The sequence below is a fragment of the Cryptomeria japonica genome, unplaced genomic scaffold, assembly GCF_030272615.1.
Source record: "Cryptomeria japonica unplaced genomic scaffold, Sugi_1.0 HiC_scaffold_51, whole genome shotgun sequence".
In the NCBI taxonomy this organism is placed as follows: domain Eukaryota; kingdom Viridiplantae; phylum Streptophyta; class Pinopsida; order Cupressales; family Cupressaceae; genus Cryptomeria; species Cryptomeria japonica.
The window spans coordinates 587501-610000 of NW_026728873.1; the positions used below are offsets into that span (position 1 = coordinate 587501).

The 22500-nt window shown below is 60.8% G+C and overlaps 2 non-coding genes across 2 annotated transcripts; both read right to left on the reverse strand.

Moving 5' to 3' along the window:
- Nucleotides 1–2665: 2665 nt before the first annotated feature.
- On the reverse strand, nt 2666–2784 carry LOC131862700 (5S ribosomal RNA). Its single transcript, XR_009361638.1, has one exon. It is a non-coding gene; the product is annotated as a 5S ribosomal RNA (ribosomal RNA).
- A 7804-nt stretch (nt 2785–10588) lies between these two features.
- On the reverse strand, nt 10589–10707 carry LOC131862764 (5S ribosomal RNA). Its single transcript, XR_009361701.1, has one exon. It is a non-coding gene; the product is annotated as a 5S ribosomal RNA (ribosomal RNA).
- Nucleotides 10708–22500: the final 11793 nt, after the last annotated feature.

The window sequence follows — 22500 nt, forward strand, 5'->3', positions numbered from 1 at the left end:
TTTTGCCTTTTCTGGAAATTAGTGAAGGCAGCGCATCAAAGGTGCGCACCTCGCTGCCCACCTTGGTGTGCTCTGAGGTGCGCACCCGGGAGCGCTACGAAGTGTGCTCCAAGGTGCGGCGTGCACGTTGTCGGAGCCCGGTTTGCCCCGGGTGCGCACCTCGCCTGCACCTTGGCCGGGGTGGGCACCTTGGCTGGGTTTGCCCAGGGTGCGCTCCGAAGCGGGGTTACTGGAGCGCCCCCTCTTTTTTTGTCAGAGCGTTTGGTGGGGTTTCTCGCATTGGCTCTTCCCAGGCCCGGTTGTTGGGTGCGCTCCCACCCTGGCGCGCGCGAAGTTGGAAGTTGGGTTAATTGCCCGGGCGCGCACCTTCGCCAGGGTGGGCACCTTGGTGCGCACACCTTGGCTGGGCTGCGCACCAGGGCGGGCTCAAGATGGCACCAGCATTCCCTTTTTCTCACTATCTTTCAAAACGGAAATTTTAAAATCTCGTTTTTTTTTTGCCTTTTATGGAAATTAGTGAAGGCATCGCATCAAAGGTGCGCACCTCGCTGCCCACCTTGGTGTGCTCCGAGGTGCCCACCACGGTGCGCAACGCCGGTGCGAACCCGGGAGCGCCCCGATGTGTGCTCCAAGGTGCGGCGTGCACGAAGTCGGACCCCGGTTTGCCCCGGGTGCGCACCTCGCGTGCACCTTGGTGCGCACACCTTGGCTGGGTTGCGCGGCCTGGTGGGCACCATGGTGCGCACCAAGGAGCGCTCCGAAGTGTGCTCCAAGGTGCGGCGTGCACGAAGTCGGAGCCCGGTTTGCCCCGGGTACGCACCTCGCGTGCACCTTCGCCGGGGTGGGCACCTCGGCTGGGTTGCGCGCCCTGGTGCGCACCAAGGAGCGCTCCGAAGTGTGCTCCAAGGTGCGGCGTGCACGAAGTCGGAGCCCGGTTTGCCCCGGGTGCGCACCTTCGCCGCGGTGCGCACCATGGCGTGCACGAAGTCGGAGCCCGGTTTGCCCCGGGTGCGCACCTCGCGTGCACCTTCGGCGGGGTTGCGCGCCCTGGTGGGCACCATGGTGCGCACCAAGGAGCGCTCCGAAGTGTGCTCCAAGGTGCGGCGTGCACGAAGTCGGAGCCCGGTTTGCCCCGGGTGCGCACCTCGCGTGCACCTTCGGCGGGGTTGCGCGCCCTGGTGGGCACCATGGTGCGCACCAAGGAGCGCTCCGAAGTGTGCTCCAAGGTGCGGCGTGCACGAAGTCGGAGCCCGGTTTGCCCCGGGTGCGCACCTCGCGTGCACCTTCGCCGCGGTGGGCACCATGGCGTGCACGAAGTCGGAGCCCGGTTTGCCCCGGGTGCGCACCTCGCGTGCACCTTCGCCGGGGTGGGCACCTCGGCTGGGTTGCGCGCCCTGGTGCGCACCAAGGAGCGCTCCGAAGTGTGCTCCAAGGTGCGGCGTGCACGAAGTCGGAGCCCGGTTTGCCCCGGGTGCGCACCTCGCGTGCACCTTCGCCAGGGTGGGCACCTCGGTGTGCTCCGAGGTGCGAACCCGAGAGCGCTCCGAGGTGCCCACGAAGTCGAAAGTCGGGTTAATTGCATTGTTTTCCCCGGGTGCGCTCCGAGGTGCGCAACATCGGCGCGCACCAAGGAGGGCTCCGAAGTGTGCTCCAAGGTGCGCACGATGGCGTGCACCTCTGGTGCGCACGATTCGGAGCTCGGTTTGACCGGGGTGCGCACACCTTGGCTGGGTTGCGCACCTTTTGTGCGCTCCAAGGTGCGCACGAAGTCGGAGCTCGGTTTGCCCCGGGTGCGCACCTTCGCCAGGGTGCGCACCTTGATGCGCACGCCTTGGCTGGGCTGCGCACCTTGGTGGGCGCCATGGTGCGCACCTTTCGTGCGCTCCAAGGTGCGCACGAAGTCGGAGCTCGGTTTGCCCCGGGTGCGCACCTTGGTGGGCGCCATGGTGCACTCCGAGGTGCCCAAGATTGGTGCGCACCAAGGAGCGCTCCGAAGTGCGCTCCAAGGTGCGCGCGAAGTCGAAAGTTGGGTTAATTGTCCGGTTTGCCTCGGGTGCGCACCTTGCGTGCACCTTCGCCAGGGTGGGCGCCTTGGTGCGCACACCTTGGCTGGGCTGCGCACACCTTGGCACCCGCGTTTCCTTCATTTTAAATTTTTTTTTTTTACAATCTCTCAAGTGGGAAATTCTATAATCTCAACTTTTTTTGCCTTTTCAGGAAACTTTTGAATGGAGCGCATCATTGGTGCGCTCCGAAGTGTGCTCCAAAGCTCTCTCCAGCTGCGTGCACCTGCCCCGGCCGCGCACCCGGCCCCGCCCAGCTTCGCTCACCTGTCCCGGGCGTCTGGTGCGGAACCTTAGAGTAAGAAACATCACCGTGCACCTTGGCCAACGTGCGCGACTCGACCGAGCGCGCACTGGCCGAGGTGCACACCGATTTCACCTGGGTGCGCGCGCAGCACCTCGGGCGCACCGGGGTGCGCGCACAACGCCCGGGTTGCACCGTGGCCTGTGTGCTCGGGGCGCCTCGGGTGCGCGCTCGGTGTCGCCCCCGCGCGCGCGGTAGTGCGGGCAGCGCACCCCGGCCCGGCCCGGCCCCGACGAGAACGCAAACGGGCAAAAGGTTTATTCAAATAGCATTGCGACGCCCGGCGAAAAACTAAAAAAGGGTGCAACACCGGGACTTCCCGGGAGGTCACCCATCCTAGTACTACTCCGGCCCAAGCGCGCTTAACTGCGGAGTTCTGATGGGATCCGGTGCACTAACGCTGGTATGATCGCACCCGTTATGAGCTTGTCGCAGTGTGTACTTAGCAAACCGCGACCCACGTGCGAATCCACCCCGGCCACCCACCCCCGTCGAGGTGCACACCCTCCCTCGCGAAGTGCGCCCCGTTCGCCAAGTGTGAGCCCTGCCCGGGTGCGCGCACCTTGCTAGGGCGTCGGGTGTGCACCCGGCCCGGCCTACGTGCGTGCACCTGGAGGGGGCGTCGTGTGCGTGCAGTGTCCCGTCTGCAACGCGGTGCCCACACACCACCTCGGGCGCAACGACCTGCGCTCACATGTGGGCCGAGTGCACCTTGGTGCATGTTCGGGGCGCCTCGGGTGCACGCTCGATCTTGCCCCGGTGCACCAAGGCGCTCGGTTTGCCCCGGGTGCGCACTTGGTGCAAGGTGGGCACCCAAAATAGGGATCAAGCACCAAAACACAAGTTTCGGGATGCAAAATGGGACCCAAGGACCACAAATGCGTTCCAAGACCCATGATGGGTCCACGAGAACAAAAATGTGTTCCGAGACTTAATAAACAAATATTGGGTTTTAGGAGAAGAAACATGCTCTGATGCCCAAAACGAGAATCGACCCCGAAAAGGCCACAGGCCAAAAGTGGGATGCGAGACAAAAAAAAATGGGACCCGAGGACCAAAATTGGGTTCCCAGGTCGAAGACAGGGCAACCGGACAAGAAACGACCTCTAAGGCTCGAAATGAGTCCCGACGACTAAAACTTGACAAGAAGCACCCATCAGGCACCCAACTCGACACCCATGGGATGCCGACCCACCCGGGCTTCCACCTAGCACACCTTGGCACCCACCCACCCTCGCACCCAACCTCGCACCCAACTTAGCACCTTTGAACCCACATTGGCACTCACCCTGACCCTGGCACCTTGGAACCCACATTGGCACTCACCTTGACCCTGGCACCCACCTTTGCACTCACCTTGGGACCCACCCTGGCTCCCACCTCGGCACCCACCCAGACACCCACCTTGGTTCCTTGGCACCCACCTTGGATCCTTGGCACCCACCCCGACACCCACCTTGGCACGCAACTTGGCTACTTGCCACCCATCTTGGCTCCTTGACGCCCACCCCGACAACCACCCCGTGACCTACCCTGGCTAGGGTTGGTGCACACCCACCCTGGTGCCCACCTTGGCACCCACCCTATGACCCACCTTGGCACGCACCTTAGTACCCACCCCGTTACCCACCCTAGGACCCACCCCGTGACCCACCTTGGCCAGGGTGGGTGCCTTGGTGCGCACAACTTGCCTGGGCTGCACACCAGGGCGGGCTCAAGATGGCACCCGCGTTCCGTTTTTTTCACTATCTTTCAAAACGGAAATTTTAAAATCTCATTTTTTTCTTTTTTTTGCCTTTTCTGGAAATTAGTGAAGGCAGCGCATCAAAGGTGCGCAATGCTGGTGCGAACCCGGGAGCGCTCCGATGTGTGCTCCAAGGTGCGGCGTGCACGAAGTCCGAGCCCGGTTTGCCCCGGGTGCGCACCTCGCGTGCACCTTCGCCGGGGTGAGCACCTTGGCTGGGTTGCGCGCCCTGGTGCGTACCAAGGAGCGCTCTGAAGTGTGCTCCAAGGTGCGGCGTGCACGAAGTCGGAGCCCGGTTTGCCCCGGGTGTGCACCTCGGGTGCGCACCTCGCGTGCACCTTCGCTGCGGTGGGCACCTTGGCTGGGTTGCGCGCCTTGGTGGGCACCATGCAGTGCACGAAGTCGGAGCCCGGTTTGCCCCGGGCGCGCACCTCCGCCAGGGTGGGCACCTTGGTGCGCACAACTTGCCTGGGCTGCGCACCAGGAAGGGCTCAAGATGGCACCCGCGTTCCGTTTTTTTCACTATCTTTCAGAACGGAAATTTTAAAATATCGTTTTTTTTTGCCTTTTCTGGAAATTAGTGAAGGCAGCGCATCAAAGGTGCGCAACGCTGGTGCGAACCTGGGAGCGCTCCGATGTGTGCTCCAAGGTGCGGCGTGCACAAAGTCGGAGCCCGGTTTGCCCCGGGTGCGCCCTGGTGGGCACCATGGTGCGCACCAAGGAGCGCTCCGAAGTGTGCTCCAAGGTGCGGCCTGCACGAAGTCGGAGCCCGGTTTGCCCCGGGTGTGCACCTCGGGTGGGCACCTTGGTGCGCATGCCTTGCCTGGGCTGCGCACCAGGGCGGGCTCAAGATGGCACCCGCGTTCCTTTTTTTTCACTATCTTTCAAAACGGAAATTTTAAAATCTCATTTTTTTTTGCCTTTTTCTGGAAATTAGTGAAGGCAGCGCATCAAAGGTGCGCACCTCGCTGCCCACCACGGTGCGCAACGCCGGTGGGCACCCGGGAGTGCTTCGAAGTGTGCTCCAAGGTGTTGCGTGCACGTTGTCGGAGCCCGGTTTGCCCCGGGTGCGCACCTCGCGTGCACCTTCGTCGGGGTGGGCACCTTGGCTTGGTTTGCCCCGGCTGCGCTCCGAAGCGGGGTTATTGGAGCGCCGCCTCTTTTTTTGTCGGAGCGTTTGGTGGGGTTTCTCGCATTGGCTCTTCCGAGGCCCGGTTGCCACCCTGGCGCGCACGAAGTCGGAAGTAGGGTTAATTGCCCGGGTGCGCACCTTTGCCAGGGTGGCACCTTACCTGGGCTGCGCACCAGGGCGGGCTCAAGATGGCACGCGCGTTCCGTTTTTTTCACTATCTTTCAAAACGGAAATTTTAAAATCTCCTTTTTTTTTTGCCTTTTCTGGAAATTAGTGAAGGCAGCGCATCAAAGGTGCGCACCTCGCTGCCCACCTTGGTGTGCTCTGAGGTGCGCACCCGGGAGCGCTACGAAGTGTGCTCCAAGGTGCGGCGTGCACGTTGTCGGAGCCCGGTTTGCCCCGGGTGCGCACCTCGCCTGCACCTTGGCCGGGGTGGGCACCTTGGCTGGGTTTGCCCAGGGTGCGCTCCGAAGCGGGGTTACTGGAGCGCCCCCTCTTTTTTTGTCAGAGAGTTTGGTGGGGTTTCTCGCATTGGCTCTTCCCAGGCCCGGTTGTTGGGTGCGCTCCCACCCTGGCGCGCGCGAAGTTGGAAGTTGGGTTAATTGCCCGGGCGCGCACCTTCGCCAGGGTGGGCACCTTGGTGCGCAAACCTTGGCTGGGCTGCGCACCAGGGCGGGCTCAAGATGGCACCAGCATTCCCTTTTTCTCACTATCTTTCAAAACGGAAATTTTAAAATCTCGTTTTTTTTTTGCCTTTTATGGAAATTAGTGAAGGCATCGCATCAAAGGTGCGCACCTCGCTGCCCACCTTGGTGTGCTCCGAGGTGCCCACCACGGTGCGCAACGCCGGTGCGAACCCGGGAGCGCCCCGATGTGTGCTCCAAGGTGCGGCGTGCACGAAGTCGGACCCCGGTTTGCCCCGGGTGCGCACCTCGCGTGCACCTTGGTGCGCACACCTTGGCTGGGTTGCGCGGCCTGGTGGGCACCATGGTGCGCACCAAGGAGCGCTCCGAAGTGTGCTCCAAGGTGCGGCGTGCACGAAGTCGGAGCCCGGTTTGCCCCGGGTGCGCACCTTCGCCGCGGTGGGCACCATGGCGTGCACGAAGTCGGAGCCCGGTTTGCCCCGGGTGCGCACCTCGCGTGCACCTTCGCCGGGGTGGGCACCTCGGCTGGGTTGCGCGCCCTGGTGCGCACCAAGGAGCGCTCTGAAGTGTGCTCCAAGGTGCGGCGTGCACGAAGTCGGAGCCCGGTTTGCCCCGGGTGTGCACCTCGCGTGCACCTTCGCTGCGGTGGGCACCTTGGCTGGGTTGCGCGCCTTGGTGGGCACCATGCAGTGCACGAAGTCGGAGCCCGGTTTGCCCCGGGCGCGCACCTCCGCCAGGGTGGGCACCTTGGTGCGCACAACTTGCCTGGGCTGCGCACCAGGAAGGGCTCAAGATGGCACCCGCGTTCCGTTTTTTTCACTATCTTTCAGAACGGAAATTTTAAAATATCGTTTTTTTTTGCCTTTTCTGGAAATTAGTGAAGGCAGCGCATCAAAGGTGCGCAACGCTGGTGCGAACCTGGGAGCGCTCCGATGTGTGCTCCAAGGTGCGGCGTGCACGAAGTCGGACCCCGGTTTGCCCCGGGTGCGCACCTCGCGTGCACCTTGGTGCGCACACCTTGGCTGGGTTGCGCGCCCTGGTGGGCACCATGGTGCGCACCAAGGAGCGCTCCGAAGTGTGCTCCAAGGTGCGGCGTGCACGAAGTCGGAGCCCGGTTTGCCCCGGGTGCGCACCTCGCGTGCACCTTCGCCGCGGTGGGCACCATGGCGTGCACGAAGTCGGAGCCCGGTTTGCCCCGGGTGCGCACCTCGCGTGCACCTTCGCCGGGGTGGGCACCTTGGTGTGCAGACCTTGGCTGGGTTGCGCGCCCTGGTGGGCACCATGGTGCGCACCAAGGAGCGCTCCGAAGTGTGCTCCAAGGTGCGGCCTGCACGAAGTCGGAGCCCGGTTTGCCCCGGGTGTGCACCTCGGGTGGGCACCTTGGTGCGCATGCCTTGCCTGGGCTGCGCACCAGGGCGGGCTCAAGATGGCACCCGCGTTCCTTTTTTTTCACTATCTTTCAAAACGGAAATTTTAAAATCTCATTTTTTTTTGCCTTTTTCTGGAAATTAGTGAAGGCAGCGCATCAAAGGTGCGCACCTCGCTGCCCACCACGGTGCGCAACGCCGGTGGGCACCCGGGAGTGCTTCGAAGTGTGCTCCAAGGTGCTGCGTGCACGTTGTCGGAGCCCGGTTTGCCCCGGGTGCGCACCTCGCGTGCACCTTCGTCGGGGTGGGCACCTTGGCTGGGTTTGCCCCGGCTGCGCTCCGAAGCGGGGTTATTGGAGCGCCGCCTCTTTTTTTGTCGGAGCGTTTGGTGGGGTTTCTCGCATTGGCTCTTCCGAGGCCCGGTTGCCACCCTGGCGCGCACGAAGTCGGAAGTAGGGTTAATTGCCCGGGTGCGCACCTTTGCCAGGGTGGGCACCTTACCTGGGCTGCGCACCAGGGCGGGCTCAAGATGGCACGCGCGTTCCGTTTTTTTCACTATCTTTCAAAACGGAAATTTTAAAATCTCCTTTTTTTTTTGCCTTTTCTGGAAATTAGTGAAGGCAGCGCATCAAAGGTGCGCACCTCGCTGCCCACCTTGGTGTGCTCTGAGGTGCGCACCCGGGAGCGCTACGAAGTGTGCTCCAAGGTGCGGCGTGCACGTTGTCGGAGCCCGGTTTGCCCCGGGTGCGCACCTCGCCTGCACCTTGGCCGGGGTGGGCACCTTGGCTGGGTTTGCCCAGGGTGCGCTCCGAAGCGGGGTTACTGGAGCGCCCCCTCTTTTTTTGTCAGAGCGTTTGGTGGGGTTTCTCGCATTGGCTCTTCCCAGGCCCGGTTGTTGGGTGCGCTCCCACCCTGGCGCGCGCGAAGTTGGAAGTTGGGTTAATTGCCCGGGCGCGCACCTTCGCCAGGGTGGGCACCTTGGTGCGCACACCTTGGCTGGGCTGCGCACCAGGGCGGGCTCAAGATGGCACCAGCATTCCCTTTTTCTCACTATCTTTCAAAACGGAAATTTTAAAATCTCGTTTTTTTTTTGCCTTTTATGGAAATTAGTGAAGGCATCGCATCAAAGGTGCGCACCTCGCTGCCCACCTTGGTGTGCTCCGAGGTGCCCACCACGGTGCGCAACGCCGGTGCGAACCCGGGAGCGCCCCGATGTGTGCTCCAAGGTGCGGCGTGCACGAAGTCGGACCCCGGTTTGCCCCGGGTGCGCACCTCGCGTGCACCTTGGTGCGCACACCTTGGCTGGGTTGCGCGGCCTGGTGGGCACCATGGTGCGCACCAAGGAGCGCTCCGAAGTGTGCTCCAAGGTGCGGCGTGCACGAAGTCGGAGCCCGGTTTGCCCCGGGTACGCACCTCGCGTGCACCTTCGCCGGGGTGGGCACCTCGGCTGGGTTGCGCGCCCTGGTGCGCACCAAGGAGCGCTCCGAAGTGTGCTCCAAGGTGCGGCGTGCACGAAGTCGGAGCCCGGTTTGCCCCGGGTGCGCACCTTCGCCGCGGTGCGCACCATGGCGTGCACGAAGTCGGAGCCCGGTTTGCCCCGGGTGCGCACCTCGCGTGCACCTTCGGCGGGGTTGCGCGCCCTGGTGGGCACCATGGTGCGCACCAAGGAGCGCTCCGAAGTGTGCTCCAAGGTGCGGCGTGCACGAAGTCGGAGCCCGGTTTGCCCCGGGTGCGCACCTCGCGTGCACCTTCGGCGGGGTTGCGCGCCCTGGTGGGCACCATGGTGCGCACCAAGGAGCGCTCCGAAGTGTGCTCCAAGGTGCGGCGTGCACGAAGTCGGAGCCCGGTTTGCCCCGGGTGCGCACCTCGCGTGCACCTTCGCCGCGGTGGGCACCATGGCGTGCACGAAGTCGGAGCCCGGTTTGCCCCGGGTGCGCACCTCGCGTGCACCTTCGCCGGGGTGGGCACCTCGGCTGGGTTGCGCGCCCTGGTGCGCACCAAGGAGCGCTCCGAAGTGTGCTCCAAGGTGCGGCGTGCACGAAGTCGGAGCCCGGTTTGCCCCGGGTGCGCACCTCGCGTGCACCTTCGCCAGGGTGGGCACCTCGGTGCGCACACCTTCTCAATGTTTTCTTGCCTTTTCTGGAAATTGGTGAAGGCAGCGCATCAAAGGTGCGCACCTCGGTGTGCTCCGAGGTGCGAACCCGAGAGCGCTCCGAGGTGCCCACGAAGTCGAAAGTCGGGTTAATTGCATTGTTTTCCCCGGGTGCGCTCCGAGGTGCGCAACATCGGCGCGCACCAAGGAGGGCTCCGAAGTGTGCTCCAAGGTGCGCACGATGGCGTGCACCTCTGGTGCGCACGATTCGGAGCTCGGTTTGACCGGGGTGCGCACACCTTGGCTGGGTTGCGCACCTTTTGTGCGCTCCAAGGTGCGCACGAAGTCGGAGCTCGGTTTGCCCCGGGTGCGCACCTTCGCCAGGGTGCGCACCTTGATGCGCACGCCTTGGCTGGGCTGCGCACCTTGGTGGGCGCCATGGTGCGCACCTTTCGTGCGCTCCAAGGTGCGCACGAAGTCGGAGCTCGGTTTGCCCCGGGTGCGCACCTTGGTGGGCGCCATGGTGCACTCCGAGGTGCCCAAGATTGGTGCGCACCAAGGAGCGCTCCGAAGTGCGCTCCAAGGTGCGCGCGAAGTCGAAAGTTGGGTTAATTGTCCGGTTTGCCTCGGGTGCGCACCTTGCGTGCACCTTCGCCAGGGTGGGCGCCTTGGTGCGCACACCTTGGCTGGGCTGCGCACACCTTGGCACCCGCGTTTCCTTCATTTTAAATTTTTTTTTTTTACAATCTCTCAAGTGGGAAATTCTATAATCTCAACTTTTTTTGCCTTTTCAGGAAACTTTTGAATGGAGCGCATCATTGGTGCGCTCCGAAGTGTGCTCCAAAGCTCTCTCCAGCTGCGTGCACCTGCCCCGGCCGCGCACCCGGCCCCGCCCAGCTTCGCTCACCTGTCCCGGGCGTCTGGTGCGGAACCTTAGAGTAAGAAACATCACCGTGCACCTTGGCCAACGTGCGCGACTCGACCGAGCGCGCACTGGCCGAGGTGCACACCGATTTCACCTGGGTGCGCGCGCAGCACCTCGGGCGCACCGGGGTGCGCGCACAACGCCCGGGTTGCACCGTGGCCTGTGTGCTCGGGGCGCCTCGGGTGCGCGCTCGGTGTCGCCCCCGCGCGCGCGGTAGTGCGGGCAGCGCACCCCGGCCCGGCCCGGCCCCGACGAGAACGCAAACGGGCAAAAGGTTTATTCAAATAGCATTGCGACGCCCGGCGAAAAACTAAAAAAGGGTGCAACACCGGGACTTCCCGGGAGGTCACCCATCCTAGTACTACTCCGGCCCAAGCGCGCTTAACTGCGGAGTTCTGATGGGATCCGGTGCACTAACGCTGGTATGATCGCACCCGTTATGAGCTTGTCGCAGTGTGTACTTAGCAAACCGCGACCCACGTGCGAATCCACCCCGGCCACCCACCCCCGTCGAGGTGCACACCCTCCCTCGCGAAGTGCGCCCCGTTCGCCAAGTGTGAGCCCTGCCCGGGTGCGCGCACCTTGCTAGGGCGTCGGGTGTGCACCCGGCCCGGCCTACGTGCGTGCACCTGGAGGGGGCGTCGTGTGCGTGCAGTGTCCCGTCTGCAACGCGGTGCCCACACACCACCTCGGGCGCAACGACCTGCGCTCACATGTGGGCCGAGTGCACCTTGGTGCATGTTCGGGGCGCCTCGGGTGCACGCTCGATCTTGCCCCGGTGCACCAAGGCGCTCGGTTTGCCCCGGGTGCGCACTTGGTGCAAGGTGGGCACCCAAAATAGGGATCAAGCACCAAAACACAAGTTTCGGGATGCAAAATGGGACCCAAGGACCACAAATGCGTTCCAAGACCCATGATGGGTCCACGAGAACAAAAATGTGTTCCGAGACTTAATAAACAAATATTGGGTTTTAGGAGAAGAAACATGCTCTGATGCCCAAAACGAGAATCGACCCCGAAAAGGCCACAGGCCAAAAGTGGGATGCGAGACAAAAAAAAATGGGACCCGAGGACCAAAATTGGGTTCCCAGGTCGAAGACAGGGCAACCGGACAAGAAACGACCTCTAAGGCTCGAAATGAGTCCCGACGACTAAAACTTGACAAGAAGCACCCATCAGGCACCCAACTCGACACCCATGGGATGCCGACCCACCCGGGCTTCCACCTAGCACACCTTGGCACCCACCCACCCTCGCACCCAACCTCGCACCCAACTTAGCACCTTTGAACCCACATTGGCACTCACCCTGACCCTGGCACCTTGGAACCCACATTGGCACTCACCTTGACCCTGGCACCCACCTTTGCACTCACCTTGGGACCCACCCTGGCTCCCACCTCGGCACCCACCCAGACACCCACCTTGGTTCCTTGGCACCCACCTTGGATCCTTGGCACCCACCCCGACACCCACCTTGGCACGCAACTTGGCTACTTGCCACCCACCTTGGCTCCTTGACGCCCACCCCGACAACCACCCCGTGACCTACCCTGGCTAGGGTTGGTGCACACCCACCCTGGTGCCCACCTTGGCACCCACCCTATGACCCACCTTGGCACGCACCTTAGTACCCACCCCGTTACCCACCCTAGGACCCACCCCGTGACCCACCTTGGCCAGGGTGGGTGCACCCACCCTGGTGCCCACCTTGGCACCCACCCATCCTAGCACCCAGCCTGTGACCGGGCTTGGAACCCAACCTTGCACCCGCACCCGTCTTGGCCAGTGTGGGTGCGCACCCATCCTGGCACCCACGTTGTGACACACCCTTTAACCCACGCACCCTAGCACCCACGTTGGCACCCACCTTGGAACCCAACCTAGCAACTTGGCACCCACCCCGTGACCCACCTTGGCATCCACCATAGCAGTCGCCGACTTGGCACCCACCTCGGCACCCACCTTGACACTTGTGGACCCACCTTGCCACTCACCCTAGCATCGACCCATCCTAGCACCCACCCTGGCACCTTTGCACCCTAGCACTCACCCATCCTAGCACCTAACCTGTGACCCACCTTGACACTCACCCTCGCACCCACCTTGGAACCCAACCTAGCACCCACCCACCCTGACACCAACCCTAGCACCTACCCACCCTTGCACCCACCCTGTGACCCATCTTGGCACCCACCCATCCTACCACTCAACCTATCACCCACCTTCTCACCCACCTTGGCATCCACCTTAGCACCCACCCACACTGGCACCTTGGCACCCACCTCGGGCAAGGTGGGTGCACACCCACCCTGGCACCCAATTTAGAACCCACCGAGCATGTTACCCACCTTGGCACCCACATTGCAGCCCACCCTAGTACCCACCCTATGACCCACATTGGCATCCACACCCTAGCACCCAGGCACCTCGACACCCGCCTTGACACCCACCCTAGCACTGAACCTGTGACCCACCTTGGAACTCACCCTAGAACCCACCCACCCTGTGAACCACCTTGGCATCCACCTTAGCACCCACCCACCTTGGCACCCACTCTAGCACTCACCCATCCTAACACCCAACTTGTTACCCACCTTGGCACCCGCCCTCGCGTCCACCTTGAAACCCACCCTAGCACCCACCCACGCAGGAGCCCACCTTGGCACCCAACCTAACACCCACGCATCCTGGCACCCAACTTGTGACCCACCTTGGAACCCACCCTAGTACCCACCTTTGAACCCACTATATCACCAACCCACCTTGGCACCCACCCTATGACCCTCTTTGGAATCCACCCTAGCACGCACCCACCCTGGCACCCACCATGGAGCGCACCCTAGCACCCACCCACCTCGGCACGCACCTCAACACCCACCTTGGTGTGCGCACTGCGCCAACCTCTCAAAGACCCTATGTGGTGCGCTCCAAAGTGTACACCTTTGGTGCGCTCCAAGGTGCGCACCTTTGGTGCACACCGAGGTGCACACCAAAGTGTGCACCGAGGTGAGCACCAAAGTGCACTCCAGGGTGCACACCAAGGCGTGCACCTTTGGTGCGGTCAATGCAAACGAATTCGGAAGTTGGGGTCGATGTCCTAATCGCTGCTGCAGACTACACGTATGAGAATCGGACAAATAGCTTTATATAGGGGAGGTGTTGCGTTTGATGGGTCGACTCCCCTGGTTGTGTGCACTGCACCAACTTCAAAGACCCTGTCTTGTTTAAGAAGTCAAAAGTTGGGGTGGATGTCCTAATCATTGCTGCAGTCTACGCATGTATGAGAATCAGACAAATAGCTTATATAGGGGAGGTGTTGCATTCGGTGGGTTGACTCCCCTGGTTGTGCGCACTGCGCCAACCTCAAAGACCCCGCATAGCAGAAGAAGTCGGAAGTCGGATTTTGGTGAGCACCAAGGCGTGCACCTTTGGTGCGGTCAACGCAGACGAATTCAGAAGTTGGGGTGGATGTCCTAATCGTTGTTGCAGGCTACACATGTATGAGAATCAGACAAATAGCTTATATAGGGGAGGTGTTGGGTTTGATGGGTCAACTCCCTTGGTTGTGCGCATTACGCCAACCTCAAAGACCTTGTTTTCGTTAAGAAGTCAAAAGTTGGGGTCAATGTCCTAATGGCTCCTGCAGGCTACACATGTATGAGAATCGGACAAATAGCTTATATAGGGGAGGTGTTGGGTTTGATGGGTCGACTCCCCTGGTTGTGCGCATTACGTCAACCTCAAAGACCTTGTTTTCGTTAAGAAGTCAAAAGTTGGGGTCGATGTCCTAATTGCTCCTGTAGACTACACATGTATGAGAATCAGACAAATAGCTTATATAGGGGAGGTGTTGGGTTTGATGGGTTGACTCCCCTAGTTGTTCGCATTACACCAACCTCAAAGACCTTGTTTTCGTTTAGAAGCCGAAAGTTGGGGTCGATGTCCTAATTGCTCCTGCAGGCTACGCATGTATGAGAATCAGACAAATAGCTTATATAGGGGAGGTGTTGGGTTTGATGGGTCGACTCCCCTGGTTGTGCGCATTGCGCCAACCTCAAAGACCCTGCATTGCGGATGAAGTCGAAAGTCAGAGTTTGGTGTGCTACAAGGTGTGGTCGAAGGTGCTCACCTAGGTGTGCACCTTTGGAGCACAGGAAAAGTGCCCTCCAAAAGTGCGCACCTTTGGAGTGCACAAAAGTGCCCTCCAAAAGTGCGCACCTTTGGAGCGCAGAAAAGTGCCCTCCAAAAAGTGCCCTCCAAAAGTGCGCACCTTTGGAGCGCAGAAAAGTGCCCTCCAAAAAGTGCCCTCCAAAAGTGCGCACCTTTGGAGCGCAGAAAAGTGCCCTCCAAAAAGTGCCCTCCAAAAGTGCGCACCTTTGGAGCGCAGAAAAGTGCCCTCCAAAAAGTGCCCTCCAAAAGTGCGCACCTTTGGAGCGCAGAAAAGTGCCCTCCAAAAAGTGCCCTCCAAAAGTGCGCACCTTTGGAGCGCAGAAAAGTGCCCTCCAAAAAGTGCCCTCCAAAAGTGCGCACCTTTGGAGCGCAGAAAAGTGCCCTCCAAAAAGTGCCCTCCAAAAGTGCGCACCTTTGGAGCGCAGAAAAGTGCCCTCCAAAAAGTGCCCTCCAAAAGTGCGCACCTTTGGAGCGCAGAAAAGTGCCCTCCAAAAAGTGCCCTCCAAAAGTGCGCACCTTTGGAGCGCAGAAAAGTGCCCTCCAAAAAGTGCCCTCCAAAAGTGCGCACCTTTGGAGCGCAGAAAAGTGCCCTCCAAAAGTGCGCACCTTTGGAGCGCACAAAAGTGCCCTCCAAAAGTGCGCACTTTTGGTGCGCACCAAGGCGCTGGTTCGGTCGTTGCAGGCGAGTTCGGAAGTTGGGGTCGATGTCCTGAGCGGAGGTGCAAACTACACAGGTGTCGGAATCGGACAAATAGCTTATATAGGGGAGGTGTATGCTTCGATGGGTCGACTCCCCAGGTTGAGCGCACCGCGCCAACCTCAAAGACCCTACGGTATGGATGAAGTCGGAAGTTGGGTCCGATGACCGATTCGATTAGTAGGTATGCTCATGAGGTCGGAATTTGGGTCCGATGACCTGCCATGTGCAGGAAGGCGAATGTTGACACTGTGCGTTGCAAGGTGCACACCAAGGCGCTGGTGCGGTCTTTTTAGTCGAGTTCGGAAGTTGGGGTCGATGTCCTGATCGGAGGTGCAAGCTACACAGGTGTGGGAATCGGACAAATAGCTTATATAGGGGAGGTGTATGCTTCGTTGGGTCGACTCCCCGGGTTGAGCGCACCGCGCCAACCTCAAAGACCCTACGGTATGGATGAAGTCGGAAGTTGGGTCCGATGACCGATTCGATATGTAGGCATACTCGCGAGGTCGGAATTTGGGTCCGATGACCTGCCACGTGCAGGAAGGCGAATGTTGGCACTGTGCGTTGCAAGGTGCGCACCAAGGCGCTGGTTCGGTCGTTGGAGGCGAGTTCGGAAGTTGGGGTCGATGTCTTGATCGGAGGTGCAAACTACACAGGTGTGGGAATCGGACAAATAGCTTATATAGGGGAGGTGTATGCTTCGTTGGGTCGACTCCCCGGGTTGAGCGCACCGCGCCAACCTCAAAGACCCTACGGTATGGATGAAGTCGGAAGTTGGGTCCGATGACCGATTCGATATGTAGGCATACTCGCGAGGTCGGAATTTGGGTCCGATGACCTGCCATGTGCAGGAAGGCGAATGTTGGGACTGTGCGTCGCAAGGTGCGCACCAAGGCGCTGGTGCCGTCGTTGCAGTCGAGTTCGGAAGTTGGGGTCGATGTCCTGGTCAGAGGTGCAAACTACACAGGTGTGGGAATCGGACAAATAGCTTATATAGGGGAGGTGTATGCTTCGATGGGTCGACTCCCTGGGTTGAGCGCACCGCGCCAACCTCAAAGACCCTACAGTATGGATGAAGTCGGAAGTTGGGTCCGATGACCGATTCGATACGTAGGCATATTGGCGAGGTCTGAATTTGTGTCCGATGACCTGCCATGCGCAGGAAGGCGGAATTTGGGTCCGATGACCGAGTTGATGGCGTGCCATGCGCAGAAAGGCGGAATTTGGGTCCGATGACCGAGTTGATGTTGATGGCCCGCCATGCACAGGAAGGCGGAATTTGGGTCCGATGACCGATTTGAAGGCGTGCCATACGCAAAAAGGCGGAGTTTGGGTCCGATGACCGAGTTGATATTGATGGCCCGCCATGCGCAGGAAGGCGGAATTTGGGTCCGATGACCTGACATACGCATGGAGTCCGACTCGGGGGCCGATGTTCGATTCGATGACTTGCATTGTGGGTAAAGTCGGAAGTTGTGGTCTTTGACCCGATTCGATGACCAGACTTCGGCTGCTTGAGAATCGGACAAATAACTTATATAGGGGAGGTAGTGTTCTCGAGCATCCTCCCCCCGTGCCCGTTTATGTCGATTGATGCTGGTGCTCGACTGGTTGGAGCGCTCGGATGCAAAAATCTTGCACCAGGATTTATCGATTGTGATGGACACGGCAAGTCTCCTGATTGCTATGCAGGAGCTCATCGTGAATCTCTATGCGGCCTTGGTATGGACTCGACCTGCGGAATGGTTCGGCAATGGTAGTCGCTCCAACACGTCCTTGCAATGGCCACAGAGGTGATTCGACTAGAGCTCCAGTCTAGCTTTTGGGTTGCTTGGCGGACTGGTATAGCCGCGATCGAGTTCCGGCCATGAACGTTTTAGATAGCTCTTGGGCTTTCTGGGACGGAAGTCGGAAGTTTGGGCTGTTGTCCGATTTGATGACCATTCTTCGGATGTGTGAGAATCGGACAAATAACTTATATAGGGGACTGTGTTGTCTCACGCAGCCCCCTCCGTGCCCCTCTATCTCGACCGATGTTGGTGCTTGAAAGGGTTGGGATCGCTCGGATTTATAAACGTGCACCACCATTTGTCGAGTGTGAGGGACGCGGCAGGTCTCCTAAATGCTATGCGGGCGCTCTCTGAGAATCTCTATCCGGCCTCGACACAGACTAGTCTTGCTGAATGGTTTGGCACTGGTAGTCGATCCAACACGTCGTTGTTGTGGCCGCCTAGGCGATTCGATTCGAGCCCCCGTCTAGCTTTTGGGTTGCTTGGCGGATTTTGCCCTATCCGCAAGTGAGCTCGGTCCCTAAACGTTCGAGAAACCCGATTGCTATGCGCCGACTCTCTTTCTTGCGAGCCTCCATCTAGCTTTTGGGTCTCTACGGAACGGAAGTCGGAATCTGGGACCGTTGTTTGATTCGACGAGGCAGACTACGGTTGTGCGAGAATCGGACAAATAACTTATATAGGGGAGGTGTTGACTGGAGCATTCTCCCCCGTGCCCCTCTAACTCGACCAATGCTGGCGCTCGAACGGTGGTAGCGCTCGGATTTTCATTGAGCGCCAGCATTGGTCGATTTAGAGGGGCATGCGAGATTCCCGAATGCTATGCGAGGGCTCTAACGGAAATGTCTATTGGTTTCGGTATGGATGCAATTGCGAGTGGTTCGGCAAAGGTAGTCGTTCCGATGCGTCCATGTCGTGGCCAAATCGATAATTCGATTTGAGCCCTCGTATAGCATTTGGGTCTCTCGATGTGATTCCGCATTCCAGTCCCTTTGGGCACTGCTTGAGCCGCATCCCAGGGGGTTCCCTTCCCAATAATCTGCCTCGCAACCCGATTGCTATGCGGTGAGGCTCCTCGGCCGCCTCGGAACTATCTGTGTATCAGACGCATCGCGGGATAAGGGGTTGGCAACGGTAGTCGCCCCAAGCGCGTCCGATGCTTGGACCATTCCGAGGCGGCCCTGAAGCCTCTTCCGTCTAGCCGTTGGGTCCTTCTCGCCGCATCCCTCGCCTCGCACCCCGATTGCTATGCGGTGAGGCTCCTCGGCCGCCTCGGAACTATCTGTGTATCGGACGCGTCGCGGGATAAGGGGTTGTCACTGGTAGTCGCCCCAAGCGCGTCCGATGCTTGGACCATTCCGAGGCGGCCCTGAAGCCTCTTCCGTCTAGCCGTTGGGTCCTTCTCGCCGCATCCCTCGCCTCGCACCCCGATTGCTATGCGGTGAGGCTCCTCGGCCGCCTCGGAACTATCTGTGTATCGGACGCGTCGCGGGATAAGGGGTTGTCATTGGTAGTCGCCCCAAGCGCGTCCGATGCTTGGACCATTCCGAGGCGGCCCTGAAGCCTCTTCCGTCTAGCCGTTGGGTCCTTCTCGCCGCATCCCTCGCCTCGCACCCCGATTGCTATGCGGTGAGGCTCCTCGGCCGCCTCGGAACTATCTGTGTATCGGACGCGTCGCGGGATAAGGGGTTGTCACTGGTAGTCGCCCCAAGCGCGTCCGATGCTTGGACCATTCCGAGGCGGCCCTGAAGCCTCTTCCGTCTAGCCGTTGGGTCCTTCTCGCCGCATCCCTCGCCTCGCACCCCGATTGCTATGCGGTGAGGCTCCTCGGCCGCCTCGGAACTATCTGTGTATCGGACGCGTCGCGGGATAAGGGGTTGTCACTGGTAGTCGCCCCAAGCGCGTTCGATGCTTGGACCATTCCGAGGCGGCCCTGAAGCCTCTTCCGTCTAGCCGTTGGGTCCTTCTCGCCGCATCCCTCGCCTCGCACCCCGATTGCTATGCGGTGAGGCTCCTCGGCCGCCTTGGAACTATCTGTGTATCGGACGCGTCGCGAGATAAGGGGTTGTCACTGGTAGTCGCCCCAAGCGCGTCCGATGCTTGGACCATTCCGAGGCGGACCCGAAGCCTCTTCCGTCTAGCCGTTGGGTCCTTCTCGCCGCATCCTTCGCCTCGCACCCCGATTGCTATGCGGTGAGGCTCCTCGGCCGCCTCGGAACTATCTGTGTATCGGACGCGTCGCGGGATAAGGGGTTGTCACTGGTAGTCGCCCCAAGCGCGTCCGATGCTTGGACCATTCCGAGGCGGACCCGAAGCCTCTTCCGTCTAGCCGTTGGGTCCTTCTCGCCGCATCCCTCGCCTCGCACCCCGATTGCTATGCGGTGAGGCTCCTCGGCCGCCTTGGAACTATCTGTGTATCGGACGCGTCGCGGGATAAGGGGTTGTCACTGGTAGTCGCCCCAAGCGCGTCCGATGCTTGGACCATTCCGAGGCGGACCCGAAGCCTCTTCCGTCTAGCCGTTGGGTCCTTCTCGCCGCATCCCTCGCCTCGCACCCTGATTGCTATGCGGTGAGGCTCCTCGGCCGCCTTGGAACTATCTGTGTATCGGACGCGTCGCGGGATAAGGGGTTGTCACTGGTAGTCGCCCCAAGCGCGTCCGATGCTTGGACCATTCCGAGGCGGACCCGAAGCCTCTTCCGTCTAGCCGTTGGGTCCTTCTCGCCGCATCCCTCGCCTCGCACCCCGATTGCTATGCGGTGAGGCTCCTCGGCCGCCTTGGAACTATCTGTGTATCGGACGCGTCGCGGGATAAGGGGTTGTCACTGGTAGTCGCCCCAAGCGCGTCCGATGCTTGGACCATTCCGAGGCGGCCCCGAAGCCTCTTCCGTGTAGCCGTTGGGTCGTTCTCGCCGCATCCCTCGCCTCGCACCCCGATTGCTATGCGGTGAGGCTCCTCGGCCGCCTTGGAACTATCTGTGTATCGGACGCGTCGTGGGATAAGGGGTTGTCACTGGTAGTCGCCCCAAGCGCGTCCGATGCTTGGACCATTCCGAGGCGGCCCCGAAGCCTCTTCCGTGTAGCCGTTGGGTCCTTCTCGCCGCATCCCTCGCCTCGCACCCCGATTGCTATGCGGTGAGGCTCCTCGGCCGCCTTGGAACTATCTGTGTATCGGACGCGTCGCGGGATAAGGGGTTGTCACTGGTAGTCGCCCCAAGCGCGTCCGATGCTTGGACCATTCCGAGGCGGACCTGAAGCCTCTTCCCTCTAGCCGTTGGTGCTTTCTCGCCGCATCCCTCGCCTCGCACCCTGATTGCTATGCTGTGAGGCTCCTCGGCCGCCTTGGAACTATCTGTGTATCGGACGCATCGCGGGATAAGGGGTTGGCAGTGGTAGTCGCCCCAAGCGCATCCGATGCTTGGACCATTCCGAGGCGGCCCTGCAGCCTCTTCCGTCTAGCCGTTGGGGCCATCTCGCCGCATCCCCCACCTCGCACCACGATTGCTATGCGGTGAGGCTCCTTGGCCGCCTCGGAACTATCTGTGTATCGGACGCATCGCGGGATAAGGGGTTGTCACTGGTAGTCGCCCCAAGCGCGTCCGATGCTTGGACTATTCCGAGGCGGCCCTGCAGCCTCTTCCGTCTAGCCGTTGGGGCCATCTCGCTGCATCCCCCACCTCCTCGGCCGCCTCGGAACTATCTGTGTATCGGACGCATCGCGGGATAAGGGGTTGGCAGTGGTAGTCGCCCCAAGCGCGTCCGATGCTTGGACTATTCCGAGGCAGCCCTGCAGCCTCTTCCGTCTAGCCTTTGGGGCCATCTCGCCGCATCCCTCGCCTCGCACCCCGATTGCTATGCGGTGAGGCTCCTCGGCCGCCTGGGAACTATCTTCGTATCGGACGCATCGCGGGATAAGGGGTTGTCACTGGTAGTCGCCCCAAGCGCGTCCGATGCTTGGACTATTCCGAGGCGGCCCTGTGGCCTCTTCCGTCTAGCCGTTGGGGCCATCTCGCCGCATCCCCCACCTCGCACCCCGATTGCTATGCGGTGAGGCTCTTCGGCCGCCTTGGAACTATCTTCGTATCGGACGCATCGCGGGATAAGGGGTTGTCACTGGTAGTGGCCCCAAGCGCGTCCGATGCTTGGACTATTCCGAGGCGGCCCTGCAGCCTCTTCCGTCTAGCCGTTGGGGCCATCTCGCCGCATCCCCCACCTCGCACCCCGATTGCTATGCGGTGAGGCTCCTCGGCCGCCTTGGAACTATCTTCGTATCGGACGCATCGCGGGATAAGGGGTTGTCACTGGTAGTCGCCCCAAGCGCGTCCGATGCTTGGACTATTCCGACGCGGCCCTGTGGCCTCTTCCGTCTAGCCGTTGGGGCCATCTCGCCGCATCCCCCACCTCGCACCCCGATTGCTATGCGGTGAGGCTCCTCGGCCGCCTTGGAACCATCTTCGTATCGGACGCATCGCGGGATAGGGGGCTGTCACTGGTAGTCGCCCCAAGCGTGTCCGATGCTTGGACCATTCCTAGGCGGCCCTGAAGCCTCTTCCGTCTAGCCGTTGGGGCCTTCCCGCCCCATCCCTCGCCTCGCACCCCCGATTGCTATGCGGTGAGGCTCCTCGGCCGCCTTGGAACCATCTGTGTATCGGACGCATCGCGGGATAAGGGGTTGGCACTGGCAGTCGCCCCAAGCGCGTCCGATGCTTGGACCATTCCGAGGTGGCCCTGAAGCCTCTTCCGTCTAGCCGTTGGGGCCTTCCCGCCCCATCCCTCGCCTCGCACCCCGATTGATATGCGGTGAGGCTCCTCGGCCGCCTTGGAACTATCTGTGTATCGGACGCATCGCGGGATAAGGGGTTGGCACTGGTAGTCGTCCCAATCGCATCCGATGCTTGGACCATTCCGAGGCGGCCCTGCAGCCTCTTCCGTTTAGCCGTCGGGGCCTTCCCGCCGCATCCCTCGCCTCGCATCCCGATTCCTATGCGGTGAGTCTTCTCGGCCGCCGCGGAACTATACCTGTTATTGCTACTGCATCCTTCGGCTGGTAACCTCCTCTGCCGCCTTGGAACGTTCTCTTTGTCGGACGCGTCGCGGGATAAGGGGTTGGCACTGGTAGTCGCCCCAAGCGCGCCCGATGCATAGACCGCTCCGAGTCGACCTTGCTTTCAGCCTCTCACATGCATAGACCTCTCTGAGTCGACCCTGCAGCCTCTCACGTTTAGCCTTTGGAATCTCGCCTCACAACATGATTGCTATCCTTGATGCATCCCTTGCCTCGAGCCCTGATTGCTTTCTTGGCTGCATCCCTCCTCTCCTCACAGCCCGGTTGTCATCACTGCTTCATCCGTCGCTTCATGCATTCTGGCTGCTGGGCCCTTCCCACCGCACACCTCGATTGCTATCTCTTCTGCATCACACACCCCGATTGCTATCTCTGCTACATCCCTCGGCTCTCACTTCTGCATCCTTCGCCTCACACCTCGATTGCTATCAATGCTGCATCCGTAACCTCACACCCCGATTGCTATGCGGGGAGGCTCCTTGGCCGCCTTGGAAATTTCTGTGT